Genomic DNA, 6272 nt, shown 5'->3' on the forward strand with positions numbered 1-6272 from the left:
CGCTCTAAGCCCACGAATTCGCTCATGGTGGCCTTCCTTGTCGTATGCCCACGTTCCGTGAGCTCAGTTCACCACACGTGAGATCGCACACTCGTGTGGCATCATACACGATATTTCTGGCTTTTCAACATTTTTCCAATCTATAGTCATAGCAGAGTAAACAACAAACACATTTTCGACTTTTCAGTCGATTATCAAAACAAGGCATACGGTTATACCATATTTACGGCCTTTACGCCTATTACCATTTACAGAGTACGAATACACACCTGTTTGTGATAAGTGAGCAAATTCCACAACGCTAAACCTTGAATGGGAATCGATCCCTCTCTTTAACCATCGATCAAAGCCGCCTTCCAAACCTTGACAAAATCTGTATAGCATTACCACCTTGTTAACTAAGACCGTGAATGACAAAGATTAGAAACAAAAGAACAACAACTTACCACTACTTAGGAGTATTCGGCCTCCTAAGGTACATTCTAGGGTTTGAGTCCCATGAAAAATAGTCACACTCCTATCGAAAATGGTGGATGAAGATAGTTTTAAGGAGGAAACTTATATTGACAAAGAGAGAAAGACGGAGAAGAGTAGTCGTGAACCCAAACAAAATCAATTACCTTACTCAAGTGTAGAGGGATTCAGCTCTAAATAGAAAGAGAATCGGTTAGCCAAGAAAAACCGAATGAGTGGCGAGGCAGAGGAGGCAAGTGCTATTTGGCTAAAACACAAAAAAGGAAAACGAAATTGAGAGAAGGAAGAAAAGAGGAGAAGAGACCAAAAGCTATTCGGTCAAGCAAAACAAATGAGAGAAGGAGAGGGTGGAGAAGTTCGGTTCAGAAATGAAAGAAAAGAATAGCCACAACACGTAAGAGCAACTCCAATATTTGGCCTTTCAAATCTATACCAAAACAACAAAGAGGTAGAAAGGTTGAACAAACGATAAAATTCCAGAATATGCACGGCAATATAGAGAAAAGAGGAAAAAAACTAAAAACAAAGAAAACTCGAAATGGTACAAAAGAATTCGACACTCTGGGAAAAAGGTCCTATGACCGAATTTGCACAATAGAGAGCTCAAATTTCAGCAACCAACCCTTCCCAATTCAAATTCCCTGATTTTCTCTTTGAATTCAGCCACCAACTGAGTTTGAATTACAAATAAACACCTTCATCCAAATCTTCTTCCCTTGAAACAGTCCCCTAAATCACTGAACCTTCGTTTCAAATTTCCTTGAAACACTCATGACCAAGTCATCCACAGAGTCTTAGACCAACTCCACCTCCTTCCATGGCCATCAGTAAAAATAATCTCTATTTGCACAAGCGGGGATTCGAACCTCAGACCACTAGCTCACTCGTAACGCCACTTCTACTAGACCACATTGCTCCTTGTGATATAAATTCATCAAAAATATTCTTAAAGCCTACCCACTAACATCAAGGCTTCTTTAAGAGAAAAACATAAATTTTTACTAAAGCCCAGTTTGAACCCAGGACTTTTCCAACACTCCCAAACACTCCTAATCACTTAACCACTGCAATAGACAATCAATTGTGATATTTCTTCCATACATAAACATTTATGTGCAGTCTCCTAACGGCTCCCACATACAAGGCCTAATACTTCTAGGCCTAGAAATTTAAGGCGTTACAATTCACCACTCCTTAAAGAAATTTTGTCCCCAAAATTTCCAACTAACAAGGTAGTTGTGTAACAACTACACCACTATGCTACCGCTATGCACTCTCATCCAAATAACATCAATACGCTTTTAACTTAATTTCGAAACCTCTTACACCTAACCAAACATCTAACTACAGAAGTAAATCGATATTTATCACACATGCATACAATTTCTCTATCCAAACATCACATCCAAATAAAACACACCTGACTTAAAAGGAACTATGCAATCCCAAACCCGATACTCCTTACATCTGCATCTGAGACATGCTCCTATCTTCCTCCAGCATTCACACGGATGACACCTTTTACAATGCTTGTAGGTCAAAAAGTTTGGATGCGTCTTAACGCGTTTCACAAAATAAGGCTCCTACTTTAACAGACTGCGATCTCTCTTCTTGTTACAATTCAAACACTTCTTCCAGCACTTTCCTTACCAACCGGGTCAGTGGCTCTGTACCAAGCTCCGAGTTATCGCTACCTGAAGTTGGTAGACTTACCTTGACCTCCATCTTCTGAACAATCTTATGTTCTGGGAAAAAGGCAGTTCCTCGTGACCTTGCTTGCCTTCGAAATCCATTACGGTACTGTTGCTCGCTTAAGAATCTACACTTCCAGACCACACACAGAATAAATTCAAAAATATAATTTTAAGTATAGTCGAATATCTAAAGAAACTTACGGATTCGGCGTTGGAGACTCGGTAACCCACACTTTTAGGAAAAACATTCAGAAAACATTTTTAATACTCTAAATCTTTTCAAATCCTTTGAAATAATTCTTTCAGAAATTCAAAGTTAAAACCCAACCCATAGTTGAGTTTTGCAACCTGGCTCTAATACCACTAAATGTAACATCCTAAACCCGTCCTAGAAGTTAGGCCCGGATCTAATGTGTCACATTGAAGTGTTTTTCGAAAACCATGTTTTCATTGAAAACCCTTCCTATTTCAAAACTTGAGTAAAATCCAAGCTACGTTAGTTTATTTTATAAAGTGGCACCTTGAAAAGTTATTAATTCTATTCCCAAAATTTCTTTTAAGTTGCGGAAGCTAATTTTAAAAGTAACTGATTTACGAAAACATGATGTTAAAAACTAAGTTGCGAAACCGTTTCGAGAATGTTGCGGAAACGTAGTGTTGTTTAAAAACAGTTATAATTCAAAGTAAATAAAACCCAATGTTAAAATCCAAAAACCTTAAGAGTCCTTATTACAAAAGTTGAAAACCCAAAATGGAATTTAAAACATAAATAAAGTCCAAAGGTAGTCGTGTGGCCATCTCCGAGTCCCTCGCAGCACTGATCCTCCTAATGCTAGGGATTACCTACACAGTTAATAAACGGGGTGAGTTTATGAAAACTCAGTGTGTAATCCCCTTACTAGAGTAACAGTCAGTATATCGAAATAGAAATAGAAACAGTCTGGGCCACACCCCTTTAACGACAACAATACAGTCCAGTTCAGAGCATACGTGGGCGAAGCCCATTACAATAATAGTTGGGCCTAGCCCAAAACAATGACAGATCTCATAAACAATTATGCAGCAGTATGAGGATGCATCCCACCCCGATCCAGCCAACACATCACCCGTACCAACCCTACACTTACGTGGGGATAAAATCGACCCATTTAGCCATCACACCAATGTTAGCACCGGTTGCGGCACTAACCAAAATTGCAGCAAAGCTACTAGTATATATGCTGCTCTAAGCCTTCAGTAGCGGTATTATAATTGGCACCAAGCCATCGGTAACTGTATTATTTTTGGCACATAGCTATCAGCGACGGTAATATAACCGGCACACAGTTTTGGGTAAATATGATCAACACAAAGTCATCAATAAGTATGTTAGGCACACAGCCACAGGTAAATATGTTTGGCACAATGCCATAGTCAAGATGGCACAGAACCATTTTTCGGTTGGCATAGAGCCATAATCAGATTAAGCGGCACTAAGTCGTCCCTCGGTCCACAGTCGTCTCGTGCAACCCGTGCGACACTTGCGACCTTAACAGACCAATACTAGAATGACAGTCGTCTTGTGCGATCCTATTAGAACTTCCTCCGTATCAATGTCCCAACCCCATGCAATATGTCTGTATGTCATGCTCAATCATCACACGTGTATGCAAAATGGCCATGCTTAGTAACAATCATTTAAACATATATTAAAAGTATATCCGTCATGCAACCAACGTCAAGTCAGTTAAAACACAGTCATACGATCACAGTCAAATCGGTCAAATTCATAGTCTAAGTTAGTCATTTACCAACAAAGGGCAAAATAGTTATTTTGCCTTACAGGGGTATTTCTGTAATTTTACACTATAGGGGTATTTTGGTAATTTTACGAACCAGGGGTATTTCAGTAATTTTACAAGTCGGGGGTATTCCTGTAATTTCATAAATCGAGGGTATTTCAGTAATTTCACAAATCAGGGTGTTTCGATAATTTCATAAATCAGGGGTAATTCGGTAATTTTACAACTCGAGGGTCTTAACGACCCAACTAAGGGTCCATTGTTGCCTCGAGCGACCTAAGTAACCTAAATAGACTTAACGGTGCAAGTGGGCCTAAGGCCCATTACTCCCCCCAAGTGGGCCCAGACACTCCTGTGGCCCATTTATCCCAAATTTAGATACGGCTATGTGTTCACCATCGCTCAGTTAATTAATAGTCACTTAGCACAGGTTTTATTCGTGTGGACCTACGAGCCCATTGGGCACACACTGCCTATTTCAGCCCATCGAGGCCCAAAACAACCTAAGCCATGTGCGCGACATAACAAGTCTATCTACTTCCCGTTTAACAGCGAAATTTACCCATACGGGCTATGGCCCATTTAACACAGAACTATTCACGACTGTATGAACGACGTAGCCCAATCCAAAACTTACCACATAACATACATTTTATCAATGTGGGCCCACACGGCCCAGTCCGGCCCAACGTAGCCCAGAACGGCCTCTGCCATATATGCGCCATGACAAGCCCAACCATATTCCACCTAGCAATTGATTTGACACAAGGGGGCCAACGAGCCCGTTAGGCCGACCTTAGCCCACGAATTCGCTCATGGTGGCCTTCTTCGTCGTATGCCCGTATTTTGTGAGCTCGGTTCACTACACATGGGATTGCATGCTCATGTGGCATAATACGCCATATTTTTAGCTTTTCAGTATTTTACCGGCTATAATCATAGCAGAGTAAGCAACACACACATTTTCGGCTTTTCAGCCGATTATCAAAACAAGGCATAAGGTTGCTACCATATTTACGACCTTTACGCCTATTACTACTTATAGAGTACGGATACACAACTGTTTGTGATAAGTGAGCAAACCCCACGACGCTAAACCTTGAATAGCAATCAATTCCTCTCTTTGACCGCTGATCAAAGCTGCCTTCCAAAACTTGACAAAATCTGTATAGCATTACCACCTTGTTAACTAAGACCGTAAATGACAAATATTAGAAATAAAAGAACAACAACTTACCACTACTTAGGAGTATTTGGCCTCCTAAGGTACACTTTAGGGTTTGAGTCCCACAAAAAATAGTCACACTCCTATCGAAAACGATGGATGAAAATAGTGTTAAGGAGGAAACTTATATCGACAAAGAGAGAAAGAGGGAGAAGTGTAGCCGTGAACCCAAACAAAATCAATTACCTTAATCAACTGTAGAGGGATTTGGCTCTAAACAGAAAGACAACTGGCTAGCCAAGAAAAACCGAATAAGTGGCGAAGGAGAGGAGGGAAGTGCTATTTCGCTAAACCACAAAGAAGGAAAATGCACTTGAGAAAAGGAAGAAAAGAGGAGAAGAGACCAAAAGCGGTTACGCAAAACAAATGAGAGAGGGAGAGGGTGGAGAAGTTCGGTTCAGAAATAAAAGAAAAGAATAGCCACAACATGTAAGAACAACTCCAATATTTGGCCTTTCAAATCTATACCAAAACAACAAAGAGGTAGAAAGGTTGCAGTAACGGTAAAATTCTAGAATATGCACGGCAATATAGAGAAAAGAGGAAAAAAACTAGAAACAAAGAAAACCCGAAATAGCACAAAAGAATTCGGTACTCTAGGAAAAAAAGGTCTATGACCGAATTTGCACAATGGGGAGTTCAAATTTTGGCAACCAACCCTTCCCATTTCAAATTCTCTAATTTTCTCCTTGAATTCAGCCACCAGCTGAGTTTGAATTACAAACAAACTCTTTCATCCAAATATTTTTCCCATGAAACACTCGCTTAAATCACTGAACTTTCAATTCAAATTTCCTTGAAACACTCATGACCGAGTCATCCACAGAGTCTCAGTCCAACTCCACCTCCTTCCATGGCCATCAGTAAAAATAATCTCTATTTGCACAAGCGGGGATGCGAACCTCAGACCATTAGTTCACTTGTAACGCCACTTCTACTAGACCACATTGCTCCTTGTGATATAAATTCATAAAAAATATTCTTAAAGCCTATCCACTAACATCAAGGCTCCTTTAAGAGAAAAACATAAATTTTTGCTAAAGCCCAGGTTTGAACCCAGGACTTCTCTAACACTCTCAAACACTCCTAGTCACTTAA

The sequence above is a fragment of the Gossypium hirsutum genome, chromosome A08, assembly GCF_007990345.1.
Source record: "Gossypium hirsutum isolate 1008001.06 chromosome A08, Gossypium_hirsutum_v2.1, whole genome shotgun sequence".
Classification (NCBI taxonomy): domain Eukaryota; kingdom Viridiplantae; phylum Streptophyta; class Magnoliopsida; order Malvales; family Malvaceae; genus Gossypium; species Gossypium hirsutum.